This window comes from Peromyscus maniculatus, chromosome 6, assembly GCF_049852395.1.
Source record: "Peromyscus maniculatus bairdii isolate BWxNUB_F1_BW_parent chromosome 6, HU_Pman_BW_mat_3.1, whole genome shotgun sequence".
NCBI lineage: Eukaryota > Metazoa > Chordata > Mammalia > Rodentia > Cricetidae > Peromyscus > Peromyscus maniculatus.
In genome coordinates this window covers 119189768-119208187 of record NC_134857.1, presented here as the reverse complement: position 1 = coordinate 119208187, position 18420 = coordinate 119189768, and the positions used below count along the sequence as shown (strand labels likewise).

Below are 18420 nucleotides of genomic sequence, written 5' to 3'. Positions count from 1 at the left end.
AGCCTGTGGTGACTTTAAGTCACTTGTTCCCTTGTCTGTTTCTCCTCCTACCAACCTTACACACAGGAAATACAGGATTAGAGAAATTGGATCCTAATTCTGAAAAACTAGAATATGTCACTGATTTTCCAAAACTCAAAGTGTGTGTGTGTGTGTGTGTGTGTGTGTGTGTGTGTGTGTGTGTGTGTGTGTGTAAAATTGGGGACCACAGTGGACTGAAGAGAACAGAGAGCTAAATCAAATCACCTATTGCCTATTCCTTACCAACTCCTAAGCAAAAATCACTGACTTCAGAAGGTTGAGAGTCTGTCATTATTAGGAAATGATGAAGTGAGGAGGACCATCAGGAGCCAAAGGCTGGGGAAATATTTTGTGAGGCCCTAAGTTTGCATGCTGCTAGATACACAGCACAATCATAGAAGTTAATTTCTAACAGGCTCAGCATGAAGCTGAGATACTAGCAGAGCTGAATTTGGGGACAAGAAAGTAGAAATAGAGTGGATGTTCAAAGGCTCCATCTACATCAGAATCAAGAAATGAACAATTTACTAAGGTCACTTGGGGCACAGACACTTTCTATGCCCTTCCCTAAAGGCTCCTCATGCTAAAGACTTATGATATTGGAAGTCTTTCTTACAAGGAGTTGATGACACCATACATTAGAGAAAAACATAGCTCTATATTATCTAAAATAGAGTGACTCGTTTGGCAAACACAGTGTGAATGTAACAGAAATTTTTCTTAAAGTTTCAGCATTTAGCATCATATTACAAAGTTATGATTCAAGCAACAAAAAGTGGGTGTATTCAAAGGACACAAGTGTTGGAATGAGCAGCTTTGTAAATGTAAATGATTACACATCATCTATACATTATGTAGCTATGAAAATTAAAATATCTAAATGTTTTAAAAGTATTATCATAAAATCAATAGATGAAAATACTACTGGTTACTGTACGTAGGATATTATTTTATAAAGTCATCCTGATTATAAAAATGGGTAACATATTTATCACATTGCTTCAAACAAGAAAGTGAATACTATTTTAAAAGTCTGGGAAGAACTTTGCACACTGGTTTTTACATTTACTAAAACAAGGAAATGAAAATGTTGCCATAATTATTTTACTAAGAGTGGAAGGCTTCCAAATACGCTACTGTTTAACATCAAAGGATATGTGGGCACTAGAGGACTTGAAGACTTGCTAGAAAGCTGAAGCAACAAAGCACCGAAGGACAGCAGCAGGTTTATGGAATATAGCCCACATCAATAGCCTTTGACAAAGGGGCAAAGCAACACAGTGGAAGAACAAAGACAGTCTTCAGAGTTACAGCAAGCCAGAGGGAAACAGAATCAGTGATTTAACTGTAAGGATGTAGTGATGACCAAAGAGACAGCTATTAAGAATTTGACACAGTGAGAAAACTGAAGTGATATGGATGACCACACCTAATCTGAAATTCTAAACCATTGAGAAAACATCAAGTAACAATTCTGTTCTTCCTAACTCACATGTATGTAGGAGAAGCAGAAAGCCTGGCACCCTCACTAGAGATTGGAAATCAGTCATTTTGTATTCCCACCATTTTAAGCCTAGAGATGGTGTTGAACATAAGATAGGCCCTTTATGAATTTGAGCTTCCTGAAATCGTGTGCAGACTATGGCTTTCAGAATCCAAAATTCTCTGAAAGTGCATCCCTGTAGCAAAGAGTAGCCTAATGTGCACCTAGGAGATTTATATTCTGTATCATATGGCTTGCAAAACTGATTTAAAATTAATCTGAACTAAGAACAATTTATATATGTTTCATCTAAATGATGATGAATGTACTTGAACTGTGAATTACAGTTGAGGGAGAATCAATACATTTTTAAAGCTGTGTTTCTGTCTCAAATGCCTAATGAAATAAATTAGAATATACTCTAATCTTCCATTGGTTATAGATTTCAGTAAACTTTTAAGTAATATGGCATATATTCACTATGTTCTGTAAAATATATTGCTTAAATCACTTTAGCCAGGAGAGGTTATTAGTGCATATTTGTTCAAATGCTTGCTAGGATTAAAAGTATACATTTTCTTCTGAGAATGATGAGTGTCTTTCCAAACCACAGTAAAAAATACTTTTTTCTTAGGTGCAGCACTTTATTCCTTGTCAGACAAGAAAATGAGAAGGTAAGGAGCTCTTAGCTTTTGTTGTATATCCATGTTAAAAGATAGAATATTGAAACTATTAATAAAGTTTCAAAAAAGTCACTGCCCAGAAAAGACCAAGATTGAAAATCTGTTCCAATGTAAAGGTGATTAAAGGAACATAATGACTAATGCATGGTCCTGGATGTGAAATATTAATCAAACAGAGAATTATAAGATCTATATTACAGATAATAAAATAGTAACAATGAGAATCCCTGATTTTTATCACTGCTCTGTGGTTGCAGAAGAGAATACCTTCCTGGAAAGGAGATAAATTCTGATGTCTTTAAAAGTGAAAGATTATGATATATTATATATCCAATAATGTCATAAAATACAGTATATAAAAATGCAGAGCTATGTATGTGTATGAGAGAATAAAAGAGAGAAGGAAGGGAGGGAAGTTTAAAACATATTTCATGCTAACAATTAGGATATCAATCTTTGGATGTTTTTCAAAACAAATGTAACAATGTGTAATCTTATTTTTTTATTTTTATTTTATGTGTCTGAGTGTTTTTCCTACACATATGTAAGTGTACCACAGTGTGTCTGGTACTCTCAGAAGCCAGAATACGGGGAGTAGGATCCCCTAGAACTGGAGTTACAACTGGTTTGGGACCATGATATGGATGCCGGGAATTGAACCTGGGTCCTATGGGAGAGCAACCAGCACTCTAAACCCTGAGCCATCTCCTCAGCCCCACAACAGGCACTGTTACAGTGAGGTGTCTTCTCTGGATTTCCAGCAGTCCAATACTCTTCCGCTTCTGTGGTTATGGTCTGTCTTCCTCCAAAAATGGAGTTCTGTGCTGGAGCACTGACTCAGTAGTTAAGAACACTGGCTGTCAAGTACAATGTTTAGTTCAGTGGATAAAGGTCAAGGAAAAGTAGAGCTGGCTCATGTGGTACATTTATTTGCAGTTGTTTTTGAGGATTCTCCACACTAATTTCCAGAGTGGATGCACCAATTTGTATTCTCACTAACAATGAATGAGTGCTCCTCTTTCTCCACAACCTTGCCAGCCTTTGTTATCAGTTCTGTTGATCTCAGAATTCTGACTAGAGTGATGTGAAATCTCAAGGTTGTTTTAATTTGTATTTTCTTAATTGTTAGGGATAATGAACATTTCTGAAGTATTTCTTAGCCATTTCTATTTCTTTGATTGAGAATTCTCTTTAGATCACTACACCATATTTGACTGCATCATTTGTTTGCTTGACTTTTTTTTATGAATTCTTTGAATATTCTGGATATTCATCCCCTGCCAGGTATATAGCTGACAAGATTCTTGCCATTCAGTGGGTTTCTTCTTCACTCAACTGACTGTGGCTTTAGCTGTTCTTCAGAAGCATTTTAGTTTTATGAACTCCCAATTGTTAAATGTTGGCCTTAATTCCAGGGCAAATGGAGTCTTGTTGAGAATGCCCTTTCCCACAACTACATCATGTAAGGAACTGCCTATGTTTCCTTCTAGCGGTTTTAGTATTTTAGGATTCAAAGTGAGGACTTTGGTCCACTTGGATCTAAATGTTGCTCAGGATGATAGATATAAGTATAATGTTATTCTTCTGCATGAGCACATCCAGTTTCCCAGTACCATTTGTTAAAGATGTTCTCTTTCTTCCAGTATATATTTTTTAAATAAAGAAAATGGCACTTTGTCAAATATCAACATGGCAGGATATCCCTAAAGTTGCAATAATTGTTACTCCCATGTTAGTAGTAACCAACAGCTGTCTAATTAGACTGAAGGCACACTCAACAATAGGGATATTATTTCCAGTACTGAAAACATAACCAGATCCCCAGGGCTAATAAGGTCATGGACTTGAAAAAATAATCTACCACTACCACATTACTAGATCAGCATATATACTTAGTTTATGACATAAATCTTTCTTAATCTCACCCTTATACCCACAGATAAGTGTAACTACCATCTGTCATCATGAAGCCTCTCTTTATAGCAAATGGAGATCATCACAGAAAACCACAACTGGACACAATGCAGAAATCAATGGATGAAGGGGAGCCCAGCCCCGACAGAAACATCCTTAGCACAGCTCCTGCATGTGTTACTCAGGGAACATTACAGAAGATGGAGCAGATAGAGTTTAAGAACCAGAATACCAGAGAGTCCTCTGTAAACAGTAACTCCTAGAAATGGAGGCACAAACATGATTGGAACAATGGCAATGTTAATGGGCATATTAACAAGGAAGAGGGAAATTTTTGGAGGTTCCTACTTCTAGACAAAGAATACAGGCTCCTAGAGAGTGCTGGGAGAAGGGATGGATGAGCCCCAGCATTGGCTGTCCAATGCAGAGTGGTCAGCTCTGAAGCTATATACACACAGACAATACGAATGGACTCAGCAGGCTGCATTTACATGTCTGTGCACATGCAGATGCACACACATATGTATATAGATAGGCTATCAACTTGTGAGTGTTCTGAGCAGGGGACGAGATGGAGGGAGAGTTCCTGGGAGTGGATGGAGTGAGAAAAGAGATGGGGGAAGTTATGTAATTCTATTTCAATTAAATTCGTATTCAATTTTGATACTCAAAATTCTATCCAAGATCCCATATATGCCAGGCATGTGGCCTAGCACTAAACTACTTCCAGACTCAGCAATATATGCTTTGATGTCAGACAGTTTCAAAAATCTGCATTTGCTGAACTATTTTATGGCCCTTCTAATCATCTATTATAACTCTACCAATTCTACCCAACACTAAAAGTACTGGCAGAATGTTTTCTATTTTTCCTGTCAGCATTGTTATAGAATATGGTCCTTCAAAGTTTCACTCTTTCAAATAATTAGAGGATACAATGAAGCAACATGATATGCAATATCATGGTATACCTCAGAGTCAGGAACCCAGAAATGCTGTGGAATATTGTTCTGTATGCTGTGAATGTGTGTTGCTCTGATTGGTTGATAAATAAAATGCTGATTGGCCAGTAGCCAAGCAGGAAGTACAGGATGGATAAGCAGACAAGGAGAATTCTGGGAAGAGGAAGGCTGAGTCAGGAGTCACCAGCCAGACACAGAGGAAGCAAGATGACAAGGCAGAACTGAGAAAAAGTACCAAGCCACGTGGCTAAACATAAATAAGAACTATGGGTTAATTTAAGTGTAAGACCTAGTCAGTAATAAGTCTGAACTAATGGCCAAGCAGTTATAATTAACATAAGCCTCTGTGTGTTTACTTGGGGGACTTGAGTGGGAGAGATTTGTCTGGACTGCTGGCAGCTGCAATAAAGGAAAACTTTCAGCTACACAGAAACTGAATTGTCCTTTGCAGAGAATTTGAAGCAGTATTGAAAGAGGAAATTTCACACTCTCTCCTGCTCTGTCGCCGGACCTCACAAACCACCCCATTTACTCACCAGCTGCAGCTGAGCTTCTGCACTGTCTTTTAACATACAGGAAAGCTTCCTCCCAAACCTCTGGGAAGATCTCAGTAGTGTCCCCACACCTAACTTGTGACGGCCTCCCTCTGTTGTTTCTGCTTCTTACTTGATTGCATAGTCTGAATTATCTGTGCTCCTGTTTAATTTCTTACCTATTCCAGAAGCTGATTTTCTCCATTCCTTCCTACAATACTTCCTACAATACAAACTATATCTGACACAAAAACATCTGAAGTTTTTTGTTTTGTTTTGATTTGATTTAAGTTCTGAGAACACTAGGTCACTGTCAGTTTCTAGAAAATTCTCAGGTAAGACGATATTGTGTATAACTTTTCTATTTTCTCTACTTCTCACTTTAGATTTCTGCTACACAAACTTAACTATCACAACTACTCATGTATTTACTTAATAAATATTTATTTTAAAGTATGACATGCATATGAAAAGGTATGCAAACAAGATACAATGATTTTCAGAAAAGCACTGCTGTGGAAGCAGGACTCATCTAAGCTCCTATGTCTCCATCCAAGCTCAGCCCCTCAATCTACCTCATGTCTTCACCTGATGGATCCACAGAGAGATGTCTGTTTGTATCTGGCTCCATGCATTCACATTAGGCTTGGGATATAGATCCTTGTGGTTAAGTATGACATTCTTTCTCAGTTCTTCCCTGTACTCAATTTATAAACACTAAAATAAAGTACTTTATAGACTCTGTTTCTGATTGACACTTGTGAGTAGTTTTCAGTTTCAGCTATAAAAATTAGCACTAATGTCCATCAATGTCCATGTTTGCTAATGTGTACATCTACACACTACTGTTATATACCTGGAATAATTACTAATGGGACAAATATCTACACATTTAGATTTACAGAACTGAACAAGCAGTTTCTGCAGGTATCTAGGAATTTCATTTTTTTCTACATTTTTTCCAGTGTCCTGTGTCTCTTGTCTCTATCTCTTTCTTGTATTTTAGCTATGTTAATAGAAATGAAGCGGCATGACACTACCATGAATCCACTTATGTTTGTGTTTCCCCAAAGTCCACATTCTGAAACTCTATTCCCTGATATGTTGGTATGAAGTGGTTCAATAAATAAGTACTTGTTTGTAGAGGCTTCTGTCATGAAAGTGATCAGTGCTCTTACATGAGAGAGAAGCAGGTAGCTAGCTTTCTGCTCTATAAAGATGCAAAACCTAGGAACTCAAATGCAAGCCTGAGAAAGCTCTTACCAAAACCCAAGGACACTAAAGTCTGATCTCAAAATTCCAGCTTTCAAAATTTGGGGAACAAATGTATTATGTTTATAAGCAAATCACTCTATATTATTCTGTTACAGCATCATGAAATGTCATAAGCCATATATGTATGAATGTATATGTGTATGTATGTATGTATGTATGTATGTATAAAATGTCCCTATGGTAGTTGGTGTTAACTGTCAACTTGACAGAATCTAGAATCCCATGGGCTATAAGACTTTGGGCATGCCTATGGAAGTCATCATTATTACAGTAATTGAACCAGGAAGACCTACCCAATGTTTTTAGCACCCATTCCCTTGTTTGTATTCTAGATTGTATAAATGGAAAAAGGAAGTGAGCAGCAACATGGATTCATTACTTTTTGCTTCTTTAATGCAGATGCAATGTGACCAGCTGCTTCAGGCTCAGCTGCCTGATGTCACTGCCATGATGGACTCAGCTGTGAGCTACAATCAACCCTTTCCACCTTAAATGGCTTTTGTTGGGGTATTTTTTCATAGCAACAAAGACTCTTAGAGACATTCTTCTATTTCATTTTCTCTAGTTGTATTGAATTTACTTTTCATGCTTGAATACACAACACATCTAGACCTGGTTCTGTTTGTGACCGTAAGGTAGCTCTTACTTTTTTCCCATGTGAAAGGCCAACTGTATGAGTGTTGATGAGACCAACTTCCCTGCGATACTGTATTTTCTTAGAATCTCTATAGCAATGTCCGTTAAATATACTCTTCCATTTGTTTACCCCTATGTCAGTTATGACACTGTCTTATCAAAAGTGGATTTATAGAAATCTGGGCACTGGTTATAATCACACACTAGTGATGCTTTTACACATGGCTGCTTTGGCTGAAGAGTTCCATGTACAGAAACAAATAAATTAGAAGTCACCATGTCAGTTTTTTACACACATAAACTGATAAAACTTTTACCAGAAACTACATTTATTAACAAGGACAAGTTAAAATCATGTCCTTAATGTATTAAATCCCATCCTATAAATATATACTTCCAGTTTGTGTCAGTCATAAATCTGACATTATAATATTCAATTCAGCAGTTTTTTTATATTTTATAATCTTATATCTTTAAAATGAAAGCTTTACCTTTTATTTTCCAATAGTTGATAACTAAATTTTATTGATTTTTCAAGTTATTGATTCATATCATTTATTTTAAATCATTGTGAATTTTTATTTTTAGTTTTTTGGGTTTTTTTCTTTTTTTAGATAAGGAAGAGTTTATTTGGGTTTATGGTCCCAGAGTGATAGGAGTCATGGTGGGTGATGATGGGGAGCCATGGCAGCACCCAGAAGGTATGGTGACAGGAGCAGGAAGCAGAGAGAGTTAACTCTCAGTGGCATGAGGCTTTGACCTCTTAGTCTGTCACCTGTGATTCACTTCCTCCAGTAAGGTCACATATCCCAAACCTCCCAAACAGGGCTGCCAACTGGGGAACTGCCTCATGTGATCAAGACAGAATGCTGAATATAGCAATCCTCTCAAAGGAAGATGAGATACACAGAGCTAAATATACCTCTGTAAAAACTATTTCCATGAAATCTAGGCAGGTATAAACTTATTGTTCTGTTAGACAGGAAATGTTTTGAGTTGAAACAATACTTTGAGTTGAATACCCTTGCTTTTCAAAACACTTGTAATTATTTTCTCATTGTAGGGTAAATCTATCATTTACATTAAGGCCAGCATGCACACAAAGCCACACATTTTCTTCTTTCTTATAAGGGAATATTCTTTTTAATTTTTTTTATAGTTTTATTTTCTGTGCATGTCTGTTTTGTCTTCGTGTGTGTGTGTGTGTGTGTGTGTGTGTGTGTATGTGTGTGTGTGTGCGCGCACCACTTATGTGCCCAGTGTCCACAGAGGCTAGAAGAGGGCATTGGACCCTTAGGAACTAGAATACAGGTGGTTGTAAACCACCCTGTGGGTGCTGGGAATCAAACCCAGGTCCTTTGGAAAAGAAATCAATACTTTTAACTGCTGAGTCATTTTGCGGGTCCACCAATTGAAAATAAGACCACTACCGCAAGTCAAAGCCAAATTTGGGCTCTCTGCTCCTCCCTGTTCCAGAGACAGCCGCATCTTTCTGTGCAGTGCCAGCCTCGTTCCTGAGACACGATGGTGAAGGTCAGAGTGAACGGATTTGGCCAGGGCTGCCTTCCAGTCTGGCAAAGTTGATATTGTTGCCATCGATGATCCCTTCATCGACCTCAACTACATGGTCTGCATGTTTAAGTATGACTCTACCCGTAGCAAGTCCAACGGCACAGTCAAGGCTGAGAACGGGAAGCTGGTCATCAACGGGAAGGCCATCACCATCTTCCAGGAGCGAGATCCCGCCAACATCAAGTGGGGTGAGGCTGGAGCCGAGTATGTTGTGGAGTCCACTGGTGTCTTCACCACCATGGAGAAGGCTGGGGCCCACCTGAAGGGTGGGGCTGAAAGGGTCATCATCTCAGCCCCTTCTGCTGATGCCCCCACTGTTTGTGATGGGTATGAACCATGAGAAGTACAACAATTCACTCAAGATTATCAGCAATGCTTCCTGTACCACCAACTGCTTAGCCCCCCTGGCCAAGGTCATCCATGACAACTTTGGCATTGTGGAAGGACTTATGACCACAGTCCACGCCATCACTGCCACCCAGAGACTGTGGATGGCCCCTCTGGGAAGCTGCGGCGTGATGGCCATGGGGCTGCCCAGAACATCATCCCTGCATCCACTTGTGCCGCCCAGGCTGTGGGCAAGGTCATCCCAGAGCTGAACGGGAAACTCACAGGCATGGCCTTCCGTGTTCCTACCCCCAATGTGTCTGTCGTGGATCTGACATGCCGCCTGCAGAAACCTGCCAAGTATGACGACATCAAGAAGGTGGTGAAGCAGGCGTCGGAGGGACCACTAGAGGGCATCCTGGGCTACACTGAGGACCAGGTTGTCTCCTGCGACTTCAACAGTGACCCCCACTCTTCCACCTTCGATCTGGGGCTGGCATTGCTCTCAATGACAACATTGTGAAGCTTATTTTTCCCGGTACGACAATGAATTTGGCTACAGCAACAGGGTGGTGGACCTCATGGCCTACATGGCCTCCAAGGAGTAAGAAGCCCACCCTGGACCACCCACCCCAGCAAGGACAACAAGAGAGACTCTCGGCTGCTGAGCAGTTCCTGTCCCATCTCAGCCCCCGATACTGAGCATCTCCCTCACAGTTTCCATCCCAGACCCCCAGAACAACAGGAGGGGCTTAGGGAGCCCTGCTCTCTTGAACACCATCAATAAAGTTCACTGTACACCCCTCCCCAAAAGCCAAATTTGAAGCAAGCTTTAATAAAAATACTGGCCAAGTAGATGGACTCTGGCAAGGTCCATACACAGGTTCCTAGGAAATGGCTCAGAATAAAGTATGGTAAGAACTTGAGAAGGAAAACCCATACATAATTCATTGCATTTCCCATCAGGTCTAATCGGGTAACTCATGGTATATCATCAGAAAATGACCACAATTTAATTTTTCCCAATATTTAGACTAGTAATTTCAATTTCTATTTCCTCTTTTTTGGGGAGGTGGGGTCAAGACAGGGTTTCTCCGTGTAGTCCTAGCTGTCCTGGATCTCTCTCTCTGCAGACCAGGCTGGCCTTAAACTCCCAAGTGCTGAGATCAAAGGTGTGCACCACCACTTCCCAGCTCTACTTCCTTTTTTACCTAGATTTCCAGGTTAAATAGAAGTTGTAACTAACATTCATTCCTAATGTTAAGCTTTTACATTTTAGGGTCATTATTCTTTTTCCGACCCTTAACTGTATAAGTGGCCTTCTATCTCAGTCTAAGAGGGTGTGTGGTTTTTACCCTAAGTTAATGTAATTGTCAGCTTTCTATTCTGTGGAATGGGAAATCCTAGAAAATCCACTTCAAAGGGGGAGATCTAAGTAGGACCCTCAGAAAACCTCTAGAAGAGTCACTTTGCGTCTCACTGAGCCTGCAGTCCCTAGGATTACTCATTTTCAGGTGTTCAGAATTACCATGGAAGCATGTCGCCGATCAGTTGCTTCAACCCACAAACACAGTTTGCTGGTGGAATCATTTTGCACTATGAAACGCAGAATTGTTTCCAACACCACTGCCCAGGTGCCTTCCTAAGGAGAATGCCTTTACTGTCCTTGTTCTATTGCTCTGCAGCCTTACCAGCCCAACCTCTCATCAGATTTTTCTATCAGTGACTCCTATGAGCGTGTAGTAGAATGGTATCGCTTTTTAAATCTTTAATTCTTAACAAATGTGGATCATGTTTTAAAATGCTTACTTGCTGGTCATTATGCTCAGTTCAAATCGACATGCAATAATAGTAACAGGATAAAAAAAACTCAAAATGGCTACATTTATGTCCTGTGCTGTGCTCTTAACTCCTTTTTTTTTTTAAATTTATTTGACATATCAACAACAGTTTCTCCTCCCTCCTCTCCTCCCATCCCCTCCCCCAACCTCCTTTCTATGTGACCCCATTCGATCCTCAGAAGAGGTAAAGGCCTCCCATGGCAGTCAACAAAGCATGGCATATCAAGTTGAAGCAGGACCAAGCTACTCCCCCTGCATCAAAGTTGAGCAATGCATCCCACCAGATCCAAAGAGCCAGCTCATGTACCCTTCCTCCCTTCCGTCCTCTGTCTCTCTGTCTCTCTGTCTCTCAATCACATACCCACACCCACACTAAACTGTCAATAAGTAAAAAAAAAGTAAGATAAAATGAGTTAATTATGCGGGGCGGTGGTGGCGCACGCCTTTAATCCCAGCACTCGGGAGGCAGAGCCAGGCGGATCTCTGTGAGTTCGAGGCCAGCCTGGGCTACCAAGTGAGTTCCAGGAAAGGCACAAAGCTACGCAGAGAAACCCTGTCTCGAAAAACCAAAAAAAAAAAAAAAAAAAAAAAAAAAAAAAAAAAAAAAAAAAAAGAGTTAATTACAATAAAACTGTGAAATTAATTAATATAAGAAACTAAACTGGTGATCACTTTCCATATCTTCTCAGATGTAGTAAATTATACATTCAAGTAGGAAATGTGATTATCTATAAACTCAGAAATAACTATAGTGTTTGTTAAAGATATTTGCAGTAGACTTTTTTGGTACCAATGCTAGTGTAGTCAAAATTCACATGTGTAAAGAAAAAAATAGTTAACATTTTAGTGACATTTTTTAAAAGTTCACAGCATTCAAACGAAATACTGTAGCTGAGAAGTGGAAAATGACTAAGTTATCTCCAGTACGTGAAAAAGGTCATGAGGACTGCCTACCCACTGAATCCACCCATCCGCCGGAAAGCCATAACCAGAAAGAGCTTTGACATTATTACAGGTGGAGGAGATAAGCCAGGTCCATTGATTATATTCAGAACTTAACATGGTTATTACTCTTTGGTTTTCATGGCAACTGTAAGAGATTTTTCATTTCTTAAGTTAAAATGTTAAAAGTATAAGGTTTTACTTTGATGGTTTTAATGTTTTAAATATCAAATTCTTAATTGTAAAATCTTAATTATACATTAGCCTAATCAAAGGCTCTAATTTTACCTACATTTTAAAAACTGAAGACATCATCTTTCAATACTAATGGCAAAGTACAACAGAATAACCAGATGACTCCACAAAAGACATGTTCAAAATTAAAATAAATTACATGTATAATGAGTTCAAGAATTCATTTTACATTCATACAGCATGCATATTATATGACACAAAAAGTATATTAATAATAAAGTGATTTAAAAACCCTATTAAAAGGAGACCAGTCTGTTAGATGATTATACTACAAATAGAACTTGGAAAAGATGAAAAAGCAAGCAAATAGGTTAAAATGTTTGGACTTTTGTTGACTGGGTCAAGATATATATGCAAATCCTGGTAAACTAATGCAAAATAATTAGATTGTAAGTAAGGAACACTGCCAAGAAGTATAGATGAAATGAAAGTCATCACATAGTCTGAATGGAACTATTTCTGACAGTCATTAAGGCTGCTTTTGCAATTTCCTTAAAGAGGCAACTCAATATATTACCATTAGAATAGATTTTCTAGGTCGCAATATATCTATCAGGCATGTATGTAAACTTCTATAGACTGTAGTCTTTCTAGTCTAGTTAGAAACACAAATTATCTTTAAAAAATCAGAATATAGGAAATGACACTAAGATGCTTGCATTCTTTCGCAATATATCACCTTAAAGATGAATCCTATGGCTAAATTATAAACAAAACCTGTTGTGGATTTCACTTATAACTAACAAAGATTATAGAAATACTTCTACCCCAAGATGAATGTTTATAAGGCTCTAAGACATTAGTTTGTGAATAAGATGTTTGTGTTAACATTTTCTCAAATTTCATGACTTCTTAAGACTGTGAGAGTGGAAAAATTACCTATTAAATTTATGAATGCCTGAGTGTGATAATGCAATGTTTGTAACATGAAATGCTAAATGGTTTTATTAATAAAAAAAAACCTGGAGACAGATATTGGGGTGAATGCTGAAAGATCAGAGAAACAGAACAAGCCACAGCCAACCTCACCATACCAACTCCTCAACCTCCAGAGCGTGAGTTCCTGTTTCCTCACTCCTTATATACCTTTCTTTGTTCTGCCATCACTTCCTGGGATTAAAGGCATGTGTCCTTCCCAAGCAAAGATATAAATTCTATTTGATGAGAAATATTCTTTTAATTTAATAACCCAGCCACTATTTATTGGGACTTTGAACTAGGAAAGTAGTTGAGTGATGTAAGTGGGGCTTAAGGGCCATCCTAATAGGAGCTTGGAAGACAGTAGTGTTAAGAGCAATATAGACAATGGAGGTCCAGTTCAAAAGCTTTCAGAGGGAACAACTCAGAGAGAGACCAAAATTCTTGGGATATTTTTGCAAATATTGTAGCTGCTTTTTTTCCCCTTTTATCTCATTTTATAATACCATTCAGTTCTACATATCAGCCACAGACTCCCTTGTTCTCCCTGCTCCTGCCCCCTCCCCTTCCCCCCAGCCCACCCCCTATTCCCACCTCCTTGATCTGTTTGGGAGGCATCTAGGCAGTGGTACCTGGTCCTGTGCTCAATGCATGAGTTGGCTGTTTGAAACCTGGGACTTATGCAGGGACGCTTGTGGCTGCTTTTTGCCTTTATCCTATGAATCTGCCTGATGTTAAATTGAGAGTTTTTGGAGTATTTTTTTTTTTGGCAGAGGCAATATCAAGAAAGCCTAATACTGACTCTGTTGTATGGTTATTAGTGAACACTCTTATACAGGTCTAAAATGAAAAATACAAATAGGGCAAAGAGAAATATGAAATATATAGTACTGGGAGGAAATGAGCAACAGGAAATTTAATGTTGGAGTGGAGGATTGTGGTGATGTGAAATAGAATAAGGTGAATGGTGTCCTCAAGGAAAGACCTTACCCAACTAATCCTACTATTTGTGAAAGGAAAATGCCCAAGGAAATTTCTCCGCACAAGAAAAGCATCTACAAAGGAAAGTTTGTACAAATATAGTTTAGAGGGAGGGCCAGACTCCACTCCAAGTAGGCAGCCAAATTTGGTAGTGTCCTCCATGTGGTTCTGGCCATAGACTCATAAACAAAACATGAGCAAAGGGGTTGTGAAGTCTTCCTATAGGTTTAAGAAAACCCCTGAGGCCAGATGTGTGGTTAGTGACGTTCCTGCATGGATGTCCTGAGTGCCCATTCTGTGAAGCTGTGAAATAAATTTTAGATGGCATTGGAGACCTCAGGATGTTGGAGGTACCAGAGTAGTAGGATATCCGCCAAGGACGTCTACATACAGGGAGTAGAATCAGATCAAGAGATACAAGTATGCTGCAGTCAGCAAAGCTGGAATGGAATGGTGACACTATCTAAGCCCTTTGATATTAAACTTGGAACTGCAGGATTTGGAGTTTTCCATGCTATGCTTCAGTCTTGCTTTGGTCCAGTATTTCTTCCCTATGGCCCATTCCTCCATTTTGGAATAGCAATGTCTATTCTATGTCATTGTATGTTGGAAGTATGTAATTTGCCTTTTGATTTTACAAGTGGTTATACTTAATAGACTGTCTTGAGTTTCAGATGAGGCTTTGGACACTGAAACTGTTCAGACTGTGAAAGACTGTAGGGTTTTTTGAAGTTAGAGTAAATGCATTTAGTATTATAATAAGTCTGAAGAGAGTGAAATGTGATTTTAATAAGAAATAGTAAGTTCAAAGAGCTATACTGGTATAGTATTCTATGTGTTTTGTAAAATTGTACTTATAGATGAATATTCTATATAAGTATATATATAATTTATATAAGTATATATAAATTGTACTTATAGATGAATATTCTATAATTCCTCACTCCTGATCTTCTCTGGAAATGCTGTCTTGATATTTTCCAATCAAACAATTCAGTCTCTTTCCTTCCTTCAAATCTAGAAAGTTCACAGAAACTGTCAGGACAAGAACATAAAAGAAATAATGTTCTCCTATTTTTGAGCCCAAACAACATACAGCCTGGTAAATTCTGTTCTGAGTTACTGACAGGTCTGAGTCTTTAAGTTAGTTAAGTCTGAGGTGATCTGTATGTAGAAACAGACAAGGAACTTGAATTGCTGTCTACAATTGTACTACAATGACAATAAAAACATAGACCATGTAGCTATGAGGTTATACAAGGAAACCACCAGGGTTATTGGAGAAATAAAGTTCTGTTCTATGGACTAGAGAAAGTGTGAAGAAAAGTAGGATATATACATTATATATGAGCAGCATAGAGGGAAGTGTTGTCTGGAACTACATGGAAGATCAAAAGCATTACTAAGTGCACAAGCATATAACTAATTTATATGGTGATATTTTATTTGTGCTGAAATGTGATTTTATTTGTATGTTAATAAATAAAGTTGCCTGGGGGTCAGAGCTGTGTGTTCAAGGATACAGCCAGCTTGGAGACACATGCCTTTAATCTCAATAACAACGATAGAGACCTGGAGGTCTGTATAGACGAGGTCACGTGGTTGGGTTTACAACCAATGAGAAGGCAGAATAGAAAGTCAATAAAAAGACAGACACACAGGAAGTAGGTCTCTTTCTCAGGGGAAGGACGGCAGCTACAACAGGTGATAAGAAGGCAGTTTTAGTCTCAGCTCTTATACTGCTCTGACCTCTTGGGCTTTTAACTCTGCATTTGGCTCTGTGTTTCTTATTTAATAAGACCATTACATCTACAAATTTATTATACAAAATACTGAAAACACCAATTGTCTTGTTTTCACTGTTCATTGAGAATCAGGGAGAACAAGATGCAGTAAAGGGGAACTGTTCCATCACAAGCAGAATTTGTGAAAACGTACAAGAGTCTTTATTTCATGAGATAAAAGACCCGTTTTTCAAAACTAGGCTCTCTTGCAAACAACTAGCATAGTGAAAGAGGTCTCAGCCCATCATCTGAGAGGAAGTTGGGTTGGTTCATGGGAGGAGTTGGATGGAGAAAGGAAAGGGAGGGACTGATGTTATTAGATTTTAATTAAAATTATAAAAAGAGCCTTCATAGCAAAGAAATAATGATGCCCAGGTGAAAATCAAATCAAAGGAATACTGTACAGCCCTATGCTAAGGTGTCAGAGATTGAAGAAGGCTCTTTGTAATGATTTAACCTAGGAAGTCAGACATCTGAGAATTTCTAAATGAAAAAAAAATCACAGTGAACTAAGACAAAACACCTTAAATTATAGCAAGTAAAAAGATGATTTCAAAGAGATTTGGTATCATAAATATCAGGTGGAGTGATTTTATAATTTTGCACAGAGGAACCTCAAAACTCTTTAAACAGTCATATACAGTCAGACCCCGCATAGGAACATTGCCATAATCAGTAGTTTGCATAAATGACATTGACCCCATAATATCATGACTGAGTTGGAGAATTCTAGTCAATGAGTAAATAGTCATGGAATGATATAATACTTACACAGATGTGATGATGTTGATGTGAACACAGTGTTAGATATTTGTCTTAGTTTAGGTTTATATTGCTATGAAGAGACACCATAACCATGGCAAATCTTATAAAGAAAACATTTAATTGAGGTGGCTCACTTACAGTTTAGGAGGTTCACTCCATTATCATCATTGTTGGGAGGATGGCCGCATAAGGCAGACATGGTATTGGCTACATCTTGGCTTGCAGGACACAGGAAGTCAACTGAAACACTGAGAGGTATTCTGAGCATAGGAAACCTCAAAGCCCACCTCACAGTGACACACTTCCTCCAACATGGCCACATCTACTCCAAGCAAAGCTACACCTCCTAAAGTGCCACTCCCTATAGATTGTGGAGGCCAGTTACATTTAAACTACCATGTAATACAAATTGCTAAATGGTATTTTAATAAAAAATCTGGAGCCAGATATTGAGATCAGAGAGACAAAGGAACAAGCCACGGCCATGTCTTACCTCTAGGATTCCTCAACCTGAAAAGCTTTTAGTTCGTGTCTCCTCACACCTTATATACCTTTCTCCACCCAGCCATCACTTCCTCCCTAGTGCTGGGATTAATCGTATGTGTGCTTCCCAAATACTGGGATTAAAAGTGTGAGATCTCAAGTGCTGGGATTAAAGGTGTGTTACTCCCAAGTATGGGGATTAAAGGTATCTGCTACCACTGCCTGGCTTCTATCTTTAATCCAGTAGTTTGTTCTGTCCTGTGATCTTCAGGCAAATTTTATTAGGGTACACAATATATCATCACACTACCACAATGTTTTAAATAGAAATATAATCCCCTCTATGTTAAAATGATATACAGTAGTCAATACATTAACATGTTACATAGGTTTTTAGCCTAAGAGAGACAGCTGTACATTCTAGATCTATGCAAGTACACTCTACAATGCTATTACCTACACTGCATTTCTTAGGACACACCCACATAGTTAAGTGACACATTCTGTGGATATCACTCTGTATAAATAAAATGCTGATTGGCCAGTAGCTAGGCAGGAAGTATAGGCAGGACAAGCAGAAAAGAGAATTCTGGGAACAGGAAGGCAGAAAGTCAGGAGACGCTGCCAGACGCTGCCATGAGAAGATGTTAAGATACTGGTAAGCCACGAGCCACGTGACAACTTTTAGATTAATAGAAATGGGTTAATTTAAGATGTAAGAACTAGATAGCTAGAATCCTGAGTCATTAGGCCAAACAGTTTAAATAATATAAGCATCTGTGTTTTTATTTTATAAGTGGGCTGTGGGACTGCAGGGGCTTGGCGGAACCCAGAGAAAAAACTCTAACTACAGACACAACTGCATATACAAGCTGAGAGGAACAGGCATTTTAGATATGAATTGCCTCAAATTCTACCCAATGATGGTATGCTGAGAAATCTTGTGAACTCTGTATAAGTGGCATCCTTTCAGAAAATGAGGGATCCATCAAATAGCAGGGTAAAGAGAAATAAAGAAATATTTCCAAAGAACAAAACTGGCCTA

General features: G+C 38.6%; 1 protein-coding gene and 1 pseudogene across 1 annotated transcript in view; one reads left to right on the top strand and one right to left on the bottom strand.

Moving 5' to 3' along the window:
- The window catches only part of Stpg2 (sperm tail PG-rich repeat containing 2), a 467029-nt gene that overhangs the window by 6295 nt on the left and 442314 nt on the right, over positions 1-18420 (bottom strand). The gene's annotated exons all lie outside the window — the stretch shown is intronic.
- Positions 8966-10236, top strand: LOC102910587 (glyceraldehyde-3-phosphate dehydrogenase pseudogene; annotated as a pseudogene).